At 31.8% G+C, this 20,042-nt stretch overlaps 1 protein-coding gene across 1 annotated transcript in view; it reads right to left on the bottom strand.

Annotated features, from left to right (window-relative positions):
• LOC124544143 (proton-coupled amino acid transporter-like protein pathetic) overlaps positions 1–20,042 on the bottom strand; it is a 58,033-nt gene that overhangs the window by 25,920 nt on the left and 12,071 nt on the right. The window lies entirely within an intron of this gene.

Here is a 20,042-nt window from a genome sequence, read left to right on the forward strand (position 1 = left end):
CCAACCCATATAAAAATAACTCATTTCTTGGAATATTTTTTTTTTCAATATTTCATTTTTCGATGTATGCGAAAAACAGTTTTATCGCATTTATATAAGGGTCACATTGGGTCGCATGATTTTCGAATATAAGTGAACATTTGAACATGCTGTTTTACGTTAACTATTTCTCACGTTGGAGCAAATTGTTTGAGTGAGACGTGATATCCGCGAGGGAATTCCGTACACAAGTCTGTGATTATTGTATTAATACATATTCTCACATAAATAACGCGTTTAACGCTAATTATTTGTATGAGCTGTAAACCTCGAGTCGTGTTTTGTTTTATCTTAAATATATTTACAAACAAAATTATTTTTTTCACATTTGACAAATGTATTGTCGTTTATAAGAAGTGTATCACTTGAAACTGCTGGCATTTGTTGGACGTTGTCATTTTGAATGATAATATAATTAAGAGTATCAACTGAATTCTTTATCGGTAGAATTTTCATTTCATACCTCTGGAGATAAACATTAAAAATCTTGTAAAACAACAATTTAAAATTAATCGTAAGAGCTAATGTGGATAAAGTAAACTTTGATCTTGTTTTTTAAATATATGCGAAAACCTACGCGTCGATGCCTGCGTAAAATAACAAATTTCCAAATTCCAAGCTCGTTAGGCCTAAAGTTTGGAATATTTACCCACTTGAATTCCTAATTTACTAACTTTGGCCCTTTGGGAGTTTAATTCGCCAAAATCTGTTTTGAGACATTACTTAGGAAGATTCAAGCTTAGACGTTGGGAGTCCAAGGCGTTTTTGTTTACTTGTTATCTTTCAACAGTACCTTCAAGGAGTTGATTCGATTGCGCTAATATGAATATTCTACCGGCAAACAGCAAAACTTAGTGATGTTATTTCTCGGTTTGAAGAGCATGTGAGCCAGTGTAATGACGGGCATAAGGGATTTAATATTAGTTCTTCCAAAGTAGTGCATGATGGCAATATAGCAAAAGATGGCCCATTTGCACAAAAAATCGTAATTATATTATAAATAACTCGGGGATGAATGGATTTTAATAAACAAATTTGTATTAAATTGGCGCGAGTTGATCGTATTATGTTATCCAACATACAATATGTATAACCTGTAAATTTTTCACAGCGTGGCTAAGGTCTCCTCTCTCTTTAAGGAGAAGGTTAAAAGCATATTCCAATAAACTGCTTCAATCACCCGTATTGGGTGGGTTATTCAGAAAAAAATATTTTTCTTTTTACAATACCTTTTGAAATCTAGGTTTCCTGTTAAAGGCTCTCAAAATAAGATTATATTTATAGATATTTAAGAATGTTAGTAGTTGTTACTTTGAAAGTCTTTTGAGAATAACGGAATACGACAAAGTTCGCCGAAACGCTTTAGTGATCCTACAAAACGATTCATAGTATTGCATAAAGGACAATATTAAATTTTTCATTTCAAAAATGGATCTTCCATATAGTATATTATGAAAATATAAAATTCAAAGCGCATTTCAAAACCATATTTAGTCTAAGAGAAGAAGAAAAAGTTTTTCATAGATTATAAATATTCTAATATTATTTCATATACATATACGATAGTTGTTACGTCCAATTATCATGAGGTTTTTTGGGTATCGAAAAGGATCAGGCTGCCCCCTCTTCCTCCAAAGCCGCGGGCAGAAACTTGCTGTATTGAAATATAAGGAAGTGAAATACTGGACGTAACCCGTTTGGTGCAAGCCGAAAAAAAGCATTGACACATTGAACTTAGTCAGGTTTTTCTTAACTTAAAATTTAACTTGTCTTGATAATTTATTCTTTAAAGTTGAACTTAGTATGATTCATACTCTCATATTCATACAATCATACATGTATCTACATGTATATCTTATACACTGAAATATAATTACGACCTGATTTGTAAAAGACCAGCTGTTCCCTGCGGAAGTTGAATATATTTTTGTCATATTGGTTTATATTTCACACCCTTAGGGTATAATATCTAGAAACACCAAAATAAATATCTACTTATTTTTAAACAGTATCATAAAAAAAGTTTTATGTTTCCAACTAAAAAAATGACAAATTTCCATACAAATTTTCAACACCTATTTCACCCCCTTAGGCGTAGAATTATCAGAACTCCTGCCTTAGGGTGTATTTATTCAATAAAACGATCCGTACTTAGCAAATTTCAAAGCCCTAACTTTAAAAGTTTACGCACGGCGATGATAAGTCAGTGAGGACATGTTATTTTATATACTTATATATTTAATATTTTTGTAATAACAAACAAGCTTTAAATTTAAATCAAGTCAATAAAGTTTACGTCATTATGCCAATCACAAAAATTCTTGATATTTAAAAATAAAAAACAATATCCGAATATACGAAATTAATATTCGAAATTCAAATTGAAACAGTTCTTAATAAAACGACGATAAAAAATGTCGTTATTATTGGTTATTCTATTGATTCTTGCAATGTGATTTTTATATAAAAACCCGGACGCTTCACGGACGCTTTCCATAGTAGGACAAATCTGTGGGAAAATCTGTAAGATGATGGCATTGTCACGCGGGCTAAATTTTTCATCTCCTATCAAATGTGCTGTTTTTTTATCATAACTATTAAAACATATTTTATTAAACGACTCAAGAAAGGCGGATGTTTACAAATCATTAATATTTTTTTTTTATTTTCGTTAATTGAGAGCTGAGTCATGTGTGTACTGAAGTGGATGATTCTTTATTGTAAGTAAATAAAACGTAAATTTTACGTTGGTTTTTTATGTTGACAATGTTAATTTTAGTAATAATAAGTATAGGACTGTATTGTTTATATGATTTTTTTGTGCTGTAAGTATTGTTTCACATCTTTTTTATAGGAGATACCTTCACCGAACTACGTGTATAGATAAATCTGGATTGCAATTATTTAATTACAATTATGTTAAAAAGCTTATTACACCAAGACCAGTGACTGCACTGGTGGTCCATGTTTGTGGACCATGTGTCAGAAATGTAATTGCACATGACATGCAGATTTTTTCATGATGTTTATCAATTATAAAATAATAAAAAACGAATCAAGCATTTATAAACGTTATGAATTTACCCTAGTGCGATGTATAACTTTAAATTGATATCCTTACATGCCTTTTAAGGGGAAGCAGAGTAAATTTGAAATCATATTGAAATATTTTTCAGTTTAAAATGCCTTTGAAGTCTTGGGGTTGATTCCGGTTAGTAGTTGTATAAATTTTTGCGAATAACAAAATATAATACGTGTAATACACTTTACTAAAAAGCTTTAGCGATCCCACAAAACGATGCTCAGTGTTGCTTAAAGGACAATATTAAATTTTCCGTTTAAAACATGCATCTTCCATAATGTGAAATGATGAAATTTTAATGTCTTTTCGAAATAATTTTCGGTCCATGAAGAGGAAATACTTTTTCATAGATGATATCGCAAATTTTCTAATATAATATTAACAGGAAAAAAAACATGTACAAACTTATTGGTAGATTCAGGATAATAATCAGGATATTTACATTTAAAAGACCTACCTATGTACCAAAATATACGAGTACTATCAATTTGTAAGTACATACCTATCTTAAAAAAGAGAACCAATATTTTTTGCGCTTATTCATAATAATTGAGACACTTCGAATAAAGTTCATAGATAAATAAATTCCATGATATAACTAATATAATAATTAATAATATGAAAATTTTAAACGCATCACGCATACAAGTAATAGGATGCACTTTGTTGCTTATATATTGCTATGGTATATTGTGTGAACCACAATTTAAAGACGCAAATGTCTGGTATTTCATATAAAGTCACTTGAATCAGTTGTTACACAAAACAGCCATTTATTATGTTGGTTCGAGTGGTTATGGAGGTCGAGGCGGTATTATGCGAGAAGCGTAAAGGTCAACGAGTAGGATCTGCGCCTTCAAGGTAGCGTGGTTTGCTTTTGGTACACTACATTGTACAGAGTATGAATAACTCTGTGTATCACTAAAAAATGGAAATGCAAACACGCAAATCTTAAAGACTTACGTCAATGCAATTGAATTATTATACAAATGAAAATATACTAGCGACCCGGTCCGGCTTCGCACGGATTAGTTTTTTTTACTTTTATTTATATTTTTTGTTGCTTCTTCCGATATGTTTAACACTTATAATAATAATTATTTTAAATTATTCACAAAAAAAACCGTAATAAATTATATATTTAAACCTTTCTTATGAAAACCGCATCAAAATCCGTTCAGTAGTTTTGGAGTCTCACGAACATCCAAACAGACAGACGCAGTCGCGGGACTTTTTTTTATAATATGTAGTGATATACAGAAAAATGTTTTAAATATTTTATAATAGGGTAGATTATGTTGATATTTTATATGCAGTGTAACTTTGATTGAGAGGTATATCAGAAAATCTTCTCTATAACCTTAAAAAGTCCTTGGACTGTCAAGAACTTCAGTCAGTTCCATTTTAGAATGAGTAACCAAACCTACGCTGACAGGTTTCTACCAAATTTGGCCAGGCAGAGAGGCAACACCAGCAGTGAAGGTGAGCGTTAATGCATTGCGAAAGGGGCCTCAATTAAACCTACACCCGTGTTAAAACTTCTGGGAACTTCTCCGAGTTACATAGAATGCTGTAATTTAATTGGCTTGAAAAGTTGTTGTGAAGAATAAACGATGAAATTACAAAGTCAGAGCATTAACGATTAATAATATTCAGATTTATATAAGATTTTTTTTTTAATGTTAAACATATCTTCTTTTTCAACCGACTTCCAAAAGGAGGAGGTTATCAATTCGTCTGTATTTTTTTTTTTTTTTTTTTTTTTTTTTTTTTTTTTTTATGTTTGTTACCTCATAACTTTTCACTGGGTGGACCGATTTTGATAATTTTTTTTTTGTTTGAAAGGTAGTGCTTCCCGTGGGGTCCCATTTTTTTTATTTTTTTTCCGATGATGGTATCCATGTGAAAACGACATAAGTCTTAAATTTGCGTTATGTATATGCGCGACAAATAGGTGAATAACTGAAAATCACGTTAACCAATTTTGATAATTCTTTTTTTATTATAAAATATATACTTCAAGAGTAATTTGGTGAAAGTTTGGTAAGGTTCTGAGCACAGGATCCATGACAAAGTGACGGAACGGAAGGGAACGGAACAATTCTGAGGAGCACATTAGCGACACTCGGTCGAATCTTTTATTTATAGGTTATTTGGATATTTGAGTCACCTTCCGTAATGTGGTTATGTTTATGTAATTATCATAGTCGAATATTATAATCAACTAGCTACCCACCCCGGCTTCGCACGGGTGCAATACTGATACTAAATATACTACAGAATTTGTTTATATACGACATCACATCGCAAACTTCTAAAATTATCAGTGTTTCTTTACTATATTGTTCATGTATTATATACACAAACCTTCCCATTGAATCACACTATCTTTTAAAAAAAACCGCATCAAAATCCGTTGCGTAGATTTAAAGATATAGGGACAGAGAAAGCGACTTTGTTTTATATTATGTAGTGATGGAACTCCTATACGGCTCGCAGTTAGGGTGCGATATGGGGCAGAATTTCTTACTATCTTTAATCAAATTTTGTGTATGTGATGTGATGTCATATGATGTACGAAATATAGTTGGTCTTTTTCAAAGTTTTTTTGCTGAGTTCGATTACAGCTCTTTCGAGGGATCTTTGTAGTTCACGCCGCGTGACGTATTAAATCCGCATTTTCGAAAGTCTATTTTTGCTTTATTCGCAAGTTTCCTTTGAAATTGTCCTCGAAGTAGTTTCTGACTCATATAAACGGAACGCTTAATCTATCCATATTAAAAAAAAATAGTTAGTCAACATCAGCTTCACTTAAAATCAAAAAATAAATAAAATTTTAACAAAAAGAAAAACCGACTTCAAACAAAACACTATTTTAAAACAAATGAATATGCACGAAAAAGTAATAAAAATAATTGCGTATTCAACATATTTTTTAGAGTCTTCCTAAGTTAAATGAAATGAAAAATATTAGACTACTTAAAAGTCGATTAACGATTATATCATGTAGTTATAATTATTGTTATATTTGGAGTCGGTGTCAGCCAATAAAACTCTACAGTATATCTATCAAAAAACAATACGAGAATACTTTAACAAATATGTTTTTTACAAATTACCTTTTACACAATAATATACTGGATCAATCAAGGGGCTCGTATCGCTTCTTTCTTTTGATTGTTGGGGCAAGGGCACCGTGGCTGACACCGGCTCCAAATATACCAATAACTATAACTACATGATATAATCGTTAATCGACTTTTAAGTAGTCTAATATTTTTCATTTCATTTAACTTAGGAAGACTCTAAAAAATATGTTGAATACGCAATTATTTTTATTACTTTTTCGTGCATATTCATTTGTTTTAAAATAGTGTTTTGTTTGAAGTCGGTTTTTCTTTTTGTTAAAATTTTATTTATTTCTTATACAGTCGTAGTACCGCTCCCTAATCGAACAGTAATATTCTACCCTTGGTTCTAGTCCTAGCCTTGGCAGTTGGAAATAGCCGTATATTTAATATGTATCTACTAGATAATAATAATAAAATAATGTTAAAATTTAAATATGAACTCATTCATATTTCTATCTCCGCTGAATACAATCAATACTGAATACATAAAATATTATGTAACGCAAATGTAAGAACCATGTCATAATACAATTTAGTAAAGTTTACTTTGAAGTCTAGACCCCTTGTATATATGTACTAATGGGATAAGGGTCTAAGTGTATTCTCGATGTAAGAGAAAGTTCTTGGCAGAGGAAGTACTAATAGGCCGCAGTGATTGAAACTAGTGAGGCGTGAATGACTATTACAACTTTATATGGTTTGAGTATCAGTAAATATGTGATAGAGAAACGTCGATTTAGTACATAGCAACAGCTTAGAATCCATAACCTCAGATTCAAATAGCCTCCCTTATATAATATCCTATATGCGTCTTAAGACTTTTTAGCCATCCAGCATTATACAGAATGTTTCATACTTATTGGTACAGGGCTTTGTGCAAGTCGAATTGGGATGACCACTAATTCATCATTTATTTTACTCCCGAGCAATACATACTGAGTATTGTATTGTTGTGTGCCGGTATGGTAGTTGTGTGAGTTAGTGTAACCATAGGCGCAAGGGACATAATATTAGTTCCCACATATACAACATCTAAGTTCATAAGGTTGATAACGCTATCTATGGGGTATGGTGGATCAGTTGGTCCTTAGCCATATATGTATCAACCAACACGTATTGTACCGTGGTAGAATAAACTCCAAAACTTTTCTCAAATGGTGGCGTTTTAGCCCAGCAGTGGGGCATTTACGATCTGTTACTTTACTTTGTTGGTGACCTCAGATGCATTTTAATTATTGTAACCTAATATTTAGGAACGTACTCAGTACTTTAGTAACTGAACTTTTCCTAAACGCCTGATGCGTTCAGTGACCGATATTGATGAATGTTTTTATGTTTATGAAGCTGTACAGGATATTTTCGGATGAGCCAACCGGTGGCCATGTGATCGAGAAGTAAAAACTCTTGTCGATGTCGGGACATGTTGCTGGTTTATACATATAAAAATACTCTTAATACTTCGACCAAATTTGACCAATTATTATCAGGTTTGAAATAGGTATGCTTTTTTAATTCATGCTTTAGAAGCCTTTGAGCCCTTTCGATGGAAATCCTTTGGTTTCTGTACTATCCATTTGCAACTGACAACAAGAGGGTGAAGGGTTCCTTTGATGTCTGGTTTATCCAGTAATTTTTCTTGCTTGTTTGTTTTATTTACGGTTTTTTTTGTGCCACGTTGTGATAACTTTTTATTGAAATGAGACACATGCAGGTTTCCTCACGGTGTATCCTTCATTACAGAGCACAAGATGAATTATTTACATAAATTAAGTACATTAAAATTCATAGTTGTACTTGCCTGTGTTTGAACCCGCAATTATTGGTTAAGATGCATGCGTTTTAAGCACAGAGACAACTCGAATCTTACTCAGATTACCGTTCGTTAATTTAGAAAACTATAAATTTTAATTTAAGCCAAGCGATGTGGCTTCGTAACAGCTTGCTGCAACTAATTATAAATCAAAAACTTAGATTTAAATTTTATTATTTTGTTGAACATTTATACTACGAAAATTGGTAAATCTATAATAATGTTACAAAGCTTAAGAGTTCGTTTATTAGTTTGAATGCGCTTATCTCCGGAATTGTTGATTCGATTTGAAAAAATAGTGTTATATAGCATGTTTATCGAGGTAAGCTATAGACAGTATACCATAATGCTACGGCTAGTAGGAGCAAAATCTGTAAGACAGACTCTGTAATAAAGCTGAGCAAAGACGAGCAGGTAGAGGTAGTAGTAGTAGAATTATAAATTTAAAATTTTGCATTTTCAAAAACTTAATCTATTAGCGGCCTGTATTGTTAAAGGCTAATAATACAGGCCGCGAATATTTCATGACATAGGTAATCGAAAGGGCCAATGGGTATGTAGTCATCTGATGTTAAGTGGTCGCCACCACTCAAATATTTGCACTGTAAGAAATATTAACACTCCTTACATCGCCAATGCGCCACCAACATTAAGAATTAATATGTTACGTCCCTTATGACTAGTTACACTGGCTCACTATCCCTTTAAATCGGTATACAGATGGGTGTTTTCTACCCGGACGTACTTATAAAAAACCACGTAAATATATGTTCGCAATTCGCTTAGGGTATCGCCACTATTGTACGCGACTGTATATAGAGCATTAACTAAATTTAAATTTGATTTGTATTTATTTGTCATGTAAATGAAAGGTATGTATATAGTTCAAAGTGCTTTGTAAATGTTGATCGAACTAAACAAAGGACGACATCTATTGTTTTATCATCCCATTTGCTTAAAAGCTTCGGGGTGCACACTTAATAATATGCCTAGTTCATTATTTCACATCCTAACTAAATCACTACACAGTATAAAACAAAGTCGCTTTCTCTGTCCCTATGTCCCTATGCATGCTTAAATCTTTAAAACTATGCAACGAATTCGATGCTTTTTTTTTAATTTATAGAGTGATTCGAGAGGAAGGTTTTTGTGTATAATATATGGACCATATAGTAAAGAAGTACTGATAATTTTAAAAGTTTCTAATGTGATGTCGTTAATAAACAAATTCTGTAGTATATTTAGTATCGGAATTTAGTACCCGTGCGAAGCTGAGGCGGGCCGCTAGTTGAAGCAAAAGAGTCAATTTAGAACTAGATACATATTAAACCGTTCAGAGTACGTAGCAATTTACAAGATTGATTTTATTATTACTAACAATGAATAATATTGCAAGTATCTCGTTAATAGATCTTAGTATTGCGCTTATACGGAAGACGGCAGTGTAATATTTAATGCCTGAGATAAGAGTTATTTATTAGTGTTAAACGTTGATTGGATATTTGAATGGTTATTGGAATTACATTTGTTGTAATATATTCTGAAATATGTCAAGATTAACTATAAGGGCTGTGACATGGTATATAAACTATTCAATTTTTCCTTTGTTTAATATAGGTTTACTTTATGCTGGCACACAATTTTCGCAGACATAATATTCACAGATTTTAATCACACGTGCTATTTAGGATCTAGTCAGTGGGGCTTTTGCCAATCACCATCATCATCATCATCATCAGCCCGTTCCCGACCACTACTGGACATAGGCCTCTCCAAGTGCACGCCATTGTGGTTTTTCTCCGGCTACTCGCATCCAGCTCCTGCTTGAAGCCTTGCGTAAATCGTCACTCCACCGTGCCTGAGGACGTCCTATACTACGTTTGCCGAGACGCGGTCTCCACTCTAGAACGCGTTTTCCCAACGGTTGTCGGTTCTGCGACAAATATTTTAATAATTATTGCTTTTGCCAAGCTTGATTTGAAAGAGCCCAGCTTCGTTGACTCTGATTTCGCGTTTGTGTATAGATGTCTTGAGGCTGTGTTCTAGGATGATCCCTTCTAAAGCAGGCACCGCATCGCCGATGAATCATGCCATTTAGATTTACGAAGACTGTTTCAATGGAATATTATGTCGATTAGTTTTACATGTGCATTTAAAAAAGCGATTATTTTAATATTACAAACAGACACTTCAATTTTATTATATCTATAGATACGAAGAGTCGACGTTGTGGAATTGATATTAAAATACGATACAGATAAACGTATACATTAGATAATCTATTTTCAGTATTTAAATAAATATGTTGTTATAAATGTACCATTAAATAAATTCTTATAATTATTTTTTTAATTATATATTCTCGGTGGGTATTGCCTTGGTTGACTATTAAACTAGAAAATTTGCGGCAAAACATATATCACTTAAATTAAAACCTTTTCTGTATTTAAAAATAATATAACATTCAATAGTTGTTCTAAGTTTAGAATATTTTTATTAAAACTGCCGAAACTTGCTTTAAATTATACTTAAAATAAATATTCGAAGGATATTTTAAGGTCAGTTAAAATTGATTAAAAACGTTGTTGCTTAACGCAAAGTAATCATAACATTTATAATTTTCGAAGTGAAACATTGAAGCTTTTTTAAAATAAATATTTGGCATTGCATATACGAGACCAAAATACCGCAGTATTTACTTGCAAATAAAAATTTAAAAATAACTACTGTTTTAAACATGATATGCGTTGAATGGTTTCAAGAAAACTCGCAGCCGGGCGGGCCGCTAGTAAATTATATTAAGTTTTAATGTACACTGTTGATCAAATCAAATCAATTTTATTCAAGTAAACTTCACAATGAAGCTTTTTTGAATCGTCAATAATTAAATACTACCACCGTTTCGAAAAGCAGCTTCTAGCGAGAAGAAACGGCAAGAAACTCGCATTGTTGCTCTTTTCAAATAAACAGACTTACAATGCTGTTATTTACATTAATTAATATCCATTAATTATTATGATGGAACCCGAGCCTAACTCCAGGCGTTTCTTTCTAAAAAGTACTCTTTTAATGAATAATATGATTCATTTATTAATTTAGTCTTAATAATCTTTTTAAATTTTGAGAATAGTAAATTGATTATATTTTCCGGTATCTTATTATATATGCATATACCAAAAACATTCTACTTACCGTATGCAAACGGAAACTGGGAGATCAACAAAATTATGATATTTTGAAGTTCGATTTCAGTCATAGTCTCCTATGAAAATGGCGGTATCCATTTTCATAGGAGACTATGACTATCGAACTGCAGGATATGATACGACCAGAGGGAGAGTCACAGGACGAACAGTGTTACGTGATTTTAGATAACAGTGTTAAATAAGACTAACATAACCCTGCTACTGAAAGTTATTTAAATGAGAAAAGCAATTCGCCCAACCTATGTTGAACCCCGGACCTCGCAATCAGCGAGGTGATCAAATCATCATAAGAAACATTGGCTAACACGAGTGTGATCGGAATAGTTATATTAGATTGTAGATTAAATTTACAAATAGATGACACAAGACGATTATCATAAGGAAAATGTGGTATCTTTAATTTATTAGCATTATACATGAAATGATTCTTAAAAAGATTGATTGTGTAAATACAATCAATTCTGACGTATGTGTACAAACCCACAACTCACCTCAAAACAGCATCATCAAACGCTAGATTATATTAAAACAACTAGCTTCAGCCCGCGACTTCGTCCGCGTACATTTCAGACCCTATATATTCCAAAATAAAATTTAGCATATGTTACTGTATAATGTAGCTTTTAAATAGTGAAAGATTTTTTTAATTCGGTTCAGTAGTTCTTGAGCTTATTCTTTACAAACAAACAAACAAATTTTTCCTCTTTATGGTATTAGTATAGATAAACATACATTTCAATTTGTTTAAAATAGAAATATATCCAATATAATTATAATAAAGCATGTAATATTTAATTTTACAATGTAAATAAATACGTTATATTATTTAATGAAGAAAACCGAGTTATTTTATTGATATAAAAAAATAACAATTGAATTTCTTGCCAGAATAGTCGGTAGAATGTTAATTCCAAACCCGTGGTAATATTACATTCAAATTAATCCTCTAATCCGACGATTGAGGAGCACAAATACGAGCTTACTTGAATAAATAATATTTTGATTTAGATTAACATTTTGAAATATTGTATTACCGTAAACAAGTCTGTTTTCAATATTTCGCACGCAAGATATGCAGAAACTAAGTTTAAGCCCGTCTGGGTAGGTACCACCCACGCATCAGTTATTCTACCGCCTAATAACCGTACTCAGTATTGTTGTGTTCCGGTTTGAAGGGTGAGTGAGCCAGAGTAACTACAGGCACAAGGGACATAACATATTAGTTCCAAAGGTTGGTGGCACATTGACGATGTAAGGAATAGTCAATATTTCTTAGAACGTCATTGTCTATGGGCGATGGTGACTACTTACCATCAGGTGGCTCATATGCTCGTCCGACTACCTATACCATAAAAAATAAATAAATAGACTATGTTCGAAATTATAAGCGTTGTAATTTATGATCATAGATTAAACTACGACTACACATCTCCGAATCTCGACTCTTTTGTGCTTTTGGACAAGACTTAATCGCCGTTTATTTATGAAGCTATTGATGTCGATTGTAAGCTAATTTGTGAGCAGTATTTTTTAGTTCGGGTTTGCTTAAAATTGGTAACTAATTATAGAAAACAAGATACTCAGAAAGACTGTCACAGTTAACCATAATATATTATGTTCTTTTTGCACATACCAGCTTTCGCACAGTGATACGACGCTATGTGGATTGTGAAAAGATAAAAACGTTTCTTTGAACTTTTAAACTTTTTCTTCATACTCTGCTGTTTGTTTTTTCTGGTTATGGATTGCTCCCAAGAGCGAAAGAAGTTGATTGTTGCGTATTACATACAGTATTAAATATTACAATATTCAGAATGATAAATTGTAATGGGTTCAATTTACGGAATTCCGAAATTTTCACGCTAAGTCCCCAGAGTTCAATTTTGCTTTATTTTAAAAATATTTGCACATCGGTATTGTTTGAGCGCCACTGTCCTTGAGAATTAAGATGTTATGTCTCGTATTCCTATAGTTATAGAGAAGGCTCATACATTTTAAATACCGAAGGTAATGAAAAATATAATTTAAATATTTTCAATTATCCATCATTGTAATTTTTATTGTTATACTGTTAGCTCCATATCTATTCATGTTATCTTTATTTATTGTTAATTTTGATTTCAGTATGCAGCTTTATCTTTCGATACTTAAAAAATACAATTTCTTAAAGTCTATACACTTTTAATTAGTTTAGTCTACATTGAATTCTATTTTATATTTATTTTGTAACACTTAATAAAAATGATTTCAACGGAAATTAAAAGCTAACAGCGTGAATTGAACATTTATATAAAAGTATGTCCAATGACGTCATTTCTTTGTAATTTGTATAACTTTTTAAATTGAATTTACTTTATTTGCGTTCTGAAGATCTTTCTTTTTAATTGATTTATGATTGCTATGCTGTAATAAAGGAATGTTCTTGAGTTTCAAAGCCTGCTAGAATTATTCATGACAAATTCAATTCAGCAATGCAATTCAGTGAGGAACGCTTCTCACTCGTGAAATGTTGACAAGAAAGTTACAGTGATACGCTATTTTGATACGTGTAACTATAAATTTTATAACTGTTAAAAGTCAAAGTCGCACAACAAATATTGACATGTTAAGCTTGATTATTATTAGACGACCCCCGTGGTCGAGTGGTGTGTACACCGGTTTTCATGGGTACGCCACTCCGAGGTCCCGAGTTCGATACCCGGCCGAGTCGATGTAGAAAAGTTCATTAGTTTTCTACTAATGAACTTTTCTACATCGACTTGGGACTGGGTGTTTGTGGTACCGTCGTTACTTCTGATTTTCCATAACACCACTTGTGTTTAGCTACTTACATTGGGATCAGAGTAATGTATGTGATGTTGTCTCATATTTATTTATATTTATTAAGCTTCTGTTCTATGATAAGTTTCGTTTAAAATGTATACCTATACAGGTGATAAATCTTTATCTTATTTTAAATTATACAGACTGTGCTTAGCTTACCGCTACCTTTATAATTTGATATAAAAGTGATCATTTCAGAAAAATGAAGATAATGTACTCAAACATTTCTACCAAAGGGTTATTTACATTCAATATTCTCTGGGGAATTTTACTGACCTCATAAGCTTCACCTTTTATCAGTGACTTTTAATATTCATCAAACTGTCTGTACTTAAAGGAATTAAGCACAACGCATTTTTTAAATTGATTGATTGAAATAATTATTTGCGTTGTAGTAAATTAAATTAGCGGAAACTAACTAATACAGGACTGGGGCGTTACGGAACCTCGTTCGTTGGCGTTCTTGCCTTCACTTAAACTTGACCTATTTATTTACGGTTTATTTATCGTTATCATTCATTCGCTAAGAGGCGCTTGCGCAATTTGACTTCAATGCTTCATTTTATGTAATAATAGTAATAATTTCATTAATTGTTACATGTTATCACTATATTAATTATGAATGGATGAAGTGTTCGTATGAGCCTTGCATACAAATATAACCTTTATCAAATGGTATCAATAGCAATTTCAGCTCGTTTTTATTTCGCAGAACTTAGAACCATAAATATATAGGTCATTTCATGCTATTTAATAAAACATAAAATGTCGTTCCGTCTGGCATTACGTTAGTATTATTATGAATCACAACGCACAGATTACGTGACGTAACTACAATACAACACCAGATACAGATCTGAATGGAATCATAAATAATAGTAGAAAAAAGGTTTTATATAAAGTCATAGATCGAATGTTTTTGTTTATGATGTTAGTTCTGCGAAGTCATTAGTGTTTTACAACACTGTATTGTATTGTAGGTATTTAACGGCTATTTTACTTTTTAATTTTTAAGGTGGATTAGGTTTTGTGTCCTTACTCTCGATAAGGTGTCATTTTTGGTGAAGAAAATTAAAAAAAAACGATAGTAACCTATAAACGTCAAGATATGTATTTTATAGATTACTTATACTGCACTTACAGTTTTACTTTACCTAGCTTTTTATTTTAGCTTCACCTATTTGTCATTTTAGCTTTACCTAGGTTCGAAATAGATGCAACATACAATTTTTTTGTCACATGTCAAAACATAGCGGATGTCAAAAGTCGCGAATGTATTCTGTCAGTATTCATATTTCATTCCTTTGTCTGTTTTTGTTTCGCGTGAGTACGTGCTCCGTTTTGTTTTGTTATGTTTTTTATTTTAGATTTATACATTGGTTTTGCGAAACTGACAAAAACCGACTCTGATTCTATATGGTTTTGTTCACTCACAGTGTATTTAGAAAATCCGAAGACGCGAAGGTGCACGTCCAGTATTTAGAACCTGAATGGCCTTCGGCATTACAACGACAATAACAACAACAACAGCCTGTAAATTTCCCACTGCTGGGCTAAGGCCTCCACTCCCTTTGGGAAGAAGGTTTGGAACATATTCCACCATGCTGTTTGCGTGTTGGTGGAATACACATGTAGCAGAATTTCTAAGAAATTAGACACATACAGGTATCATACGGTCAAATTCTGTACTAAGCGAAGTATATTAAATTGTAAGTCTTGATAATTATCTAAGCGCATGTCTCATGCAGGCTATTTGATAATGACCTGTCAAAAGAGATTCAGATAAATTACGCCAAAGAGTTTTCGCTGAATGCCTTGTATTACAAAATGTGATTGAAAGAAACCGCATTTGTGTATAATTGCTTATCTCGGCTGACATACAATTGACGATCATATATTATTAATTTGAATTACCTCTATTGATAGAGTGAAATCGGTATATACTTAAACTTGAAAGACTTTATTGAATAAAAATCGGAAATTATGTTACAAAATTTAAAAAAATTGGCAAAGCTACGAAAAGTAATCTTCTAGGAAATGTTTGCTGGAAACATTTAATAAACAGATTTAAAAAATATTTAGCATTACTAATTGAAACTAAATAAAAATAAACTTTCAATACGACGGTTGAACGTAGAAGGCAATGTGTTTTAAAAAAGTGATAAATATTCATATATCGAGTTCTCAAAAGTGTAGTGTTGTATTTTTGAATTTATCTATAGAGTATTGTAATCGAAACGAATTAAGATTTAAGCTTCGACTTTAACTTCGTTGTATATATAAAACCTCTTTAATGATAACCTAATTAATTTATTTTTCAGTTAATTTTCGATGAGTTTTGAAGTTGAGTCTTTAGTCCTTCTTATCTCATTGTAAAAAGTTGTATGGTCTACTATTCTACAAAGTTAATATCAATATTTTTATTAATTCCATTAATCCAATAAAATAAGAATAATTAAACTTTTATCATTGCTAAGTAACAAAATTTAAAAGGTTCACTATAGCTAATAGTTTTGGTTTTACGAAATAAAGAAATGATGAAAAAAAAAGCAAAAACGATCCCGTGGCGCCCGCCGATACAACTGAAAGACGGCGAATCTCACAAATCTACCACTTGAAGGAAACGCGAAGAAAGGAGGAGAAAGAAAGAGGTCCTACAGTGAGATAAAAAGAACGGTGCAGTGTGTTGAAAAAACCCCCGGACACAGCGCGATGGGGAACCTCGCCGTTGAACATATGGCTAAGTTCTGACAAATATGTAAGATATGATATAGCAAGAACTGTAGTATATATTAAAGAGTTGCAGAGACATAATTGTACAACGATCATGAAGATTTGTACGTTTACCTTCATAAAATAGATTGAAAAACAAAAATAAGGAAAATAGTTTGTCATATTTTCTTATTGTGTTATTTTTGTAATAACAATTAAACACTTCTACTGACATTGACATTATGACAGAGATTATCCAACCTTTAATTGACAACCCAATGGCAAACATAAAATCACTGTTACGTCATGGTCTGTAATTACACTGGAATTAATATCATGCATAATATAAGTATAGCCTAAGTGAATGAATCATACAATTATATTTTTAATTAAAAAAATATAGTTTATTTTTCTTAAAACATTATATTAACAGCCTATTAATTTCACACTGCTGTGCGAAGGTCTGCCACCACGCTCCAATTTTGGTGGTGGGTGGATGGTAGGTAGACATTTGGGAGAATTTCGTTGAAATTAGACACACACATGTTTTCTCGCGATGTTTTCCTTCACCGCCGACCACGAGATGAATTATAAACACAAATATAAATTACGCGAAACTTAGCGGTGCTTGCCTTGGCTTGAAGGGTTCAAGAATTCTTCTTCTTCAATCATCGAATTTTGATTGACACTTTAATACTGGTGAAATAAATCTGGAGTATTATTTCATTATTTCGTTTCATATATGGACATTCCGTTTGCACACGGTAAAGATAACGCAATTTTAAACGCATATATATGCGTAATAACATGCATAAAAAGATACCGGGAAATATAATCAAATTACCATTTTCAAAATTTAAAAAGATTATTAAGACTAAATTAATAAATAAATCGTATTATTCATTAAAAGAGTACTTTTTGGAAGAATCGTCTGGAGTTCTGAGAGTTCTGGAGGCTCGGGTTCCATGATGAGACACTAAATTTGTTTACTTGAATAAAATTGATTTGATTTGATTTGATTTGATTTGGTCGTCACATAACCATCACAAAAAGAGCAAAGTACGTCGTCTTTACGATTCAACAACACCATTAGCGATCTGCATTGTAACAATGGCAACAATTACCACATTCATGGTATATATAACTAATGATCCCAAAAAGCTACACTTGAGCCTTTGTTATTTCTATATTAACCGCTTGCTTGAAACCGGAAAAAAACAATCAAATTTACCACTGTAACATAACAGTATTGTTTGTGGCCTTGACTGAGTGAACTTCACATCGATTTTCGTATTTCGAGATTTATCTACATGAATATATTTATTTGGACAAATCAACATACGAACAATGTAAAAACTGTATATGTATTTAATTGAATGACGTTTATTAGCCTATAAAAAGCCGTATAAGCACGTGATTGCATTGATAAATGTTATCTTAATGTAAAAAAGCTTAAGGTAGGCATAATCATCTTTGTATTCTGTTTACCTCATAGGTCATTTTAAACAGGATCTCTTTAACAGGAAAAATAAAGGTCATATTAACAAAAAATAATAATAGCTGCAGTTCTTGATAAATCATAATATTTAATTTGAATCTTCATTATTTCAATGAAGACTGTAGTCTATGTAAGTAGCATAATATCATCTTTATTGCCAAAAATAAAGGAAAAATTCGTATAAAATTTGCGATTACATTCACCTTTTAAAGTAAGAAATTTCAATGCAATACAGTGAAATGCTGATTCTAAATACTACAGAATTTGTTTATTTACGACACATAACATTAGAAACTTCTAAAATTAGCAGTATTTCTATACTATATTATCCCTTTATTATATACAAAAACCTCCCCATCACTCTTTTTATTGAAAAAAACTGCATCAAAATACGTTGTGTAATTTCATTAAAAATCTAAGCATTCAAAGGGACAGAAAGCAGTTAGCGACTTTATTTTATATTATGTATTGATTTATTTCTTTTAATATAGTTTACAATGTTGTATTATTTATACTGCGTTTTAAAAAGGGACACGAGTCAAAAACACATTTTGTATTGCGTTTTATTATTACTGAACTGTAACACGTGGAAATATTTAATTAACATTCAATTTGTAATTACAAAAGCTAATGAAATATTAATTCTACTAACAATTATTTTAGCATGTTTAAGCTTCATTAATGTTTGCCTGTTGAGCCTACTATTGTGCAAAAGCTTAGAACCTACTATTGGGATGAAGTTTTGGAGTTTATTCGGCTTTATTGTTGCTGTAAAAGAGCACTGACACTACTGAGTTTCTTGCCAGTTCTTCACGGTAGAATCTACTTTCCGAACCGGTGATAGCTTCACTTAAAATAGTTGTTAAATGACAATTCAAAAGTGCTTGTAAAAGCCTACTTGAATAAATTTTATTAAGATTTTGTATAATTGCATTAAATATTTTCCAAATGATTTTGTTCATTGTTGTAATGTTTGTTCCTGGATTTCTATGGCAGTCTTTTTCAAGGACGCTTTCAAATGGCGCAGTGTATAATATTTTATTAAGTAAGTAGGTAAAGTAATATTTAACTGTGAAAGTAAACACGATCGTTCTTCCTATTCCTTCCATACGTTTATACGACGGCTAATCTTTTTGTTCTTAGTGAAGCCACGCATTGTAAGTAAATTCCAAACTTCGGGTTGCTACTAGAAATTTCTCGACAGAAAAATACAATAACTTTTTACTGAATACAGATATAAATATATGTATAGATTTCTTTAAAGAAAGCTCTACACTTATGCTGTAGAAGGTATTTTACACGTTTGCTAAAATTTTGTAATAAAAAGGGAGGAACGCGTTTTCTTACTCAATTTTCGTTTATCCAGATAAAATAAATCAAGATATATCTCGAAGTTTTAAAAAACAGCGTTCGTTTTTGTGTTTTTAGAAGCCTGGAGCAACGTCTTTGTATATTTGGGAACCAAGTTTATTGGCCTCGAGTGTATTGAGAATGCATTACGATATGCATTTTACACAAACTATCTGTAATAAAAGTTTGTAACACCTGATTCAGTTTCTATTTAATTCGGATTTTGTCTGTGTGAGTTTGGGTACCTAAAACTTTGCATGCTGTATTTTTATTTAAAAGGTTTGTCAGCGAGTGTTATAACATAGACTGATATTATATCTTAGATACTGTAGTTAGTAACGCAATGACTCAATAATTCGCTTGGTCTTCCAAAATTGTTATTGTCTATAAA

The sequence above is a fragment of the Vanessa cardui genome, chromosome 4, assembly GCF_905220365.1.
Source record: "Vanessa cardui chromosome 4, ilVanCard2.1, whole genome shotgun sequence".
In the NCBI taxonomy this organism is placed as follows: domain Eukaryota; kingdom Metazoa; phylum Arthropoda; class Insecta; order Lepidoptera; family Nymphalidae; genus Vanessa; species Vanessa cardui.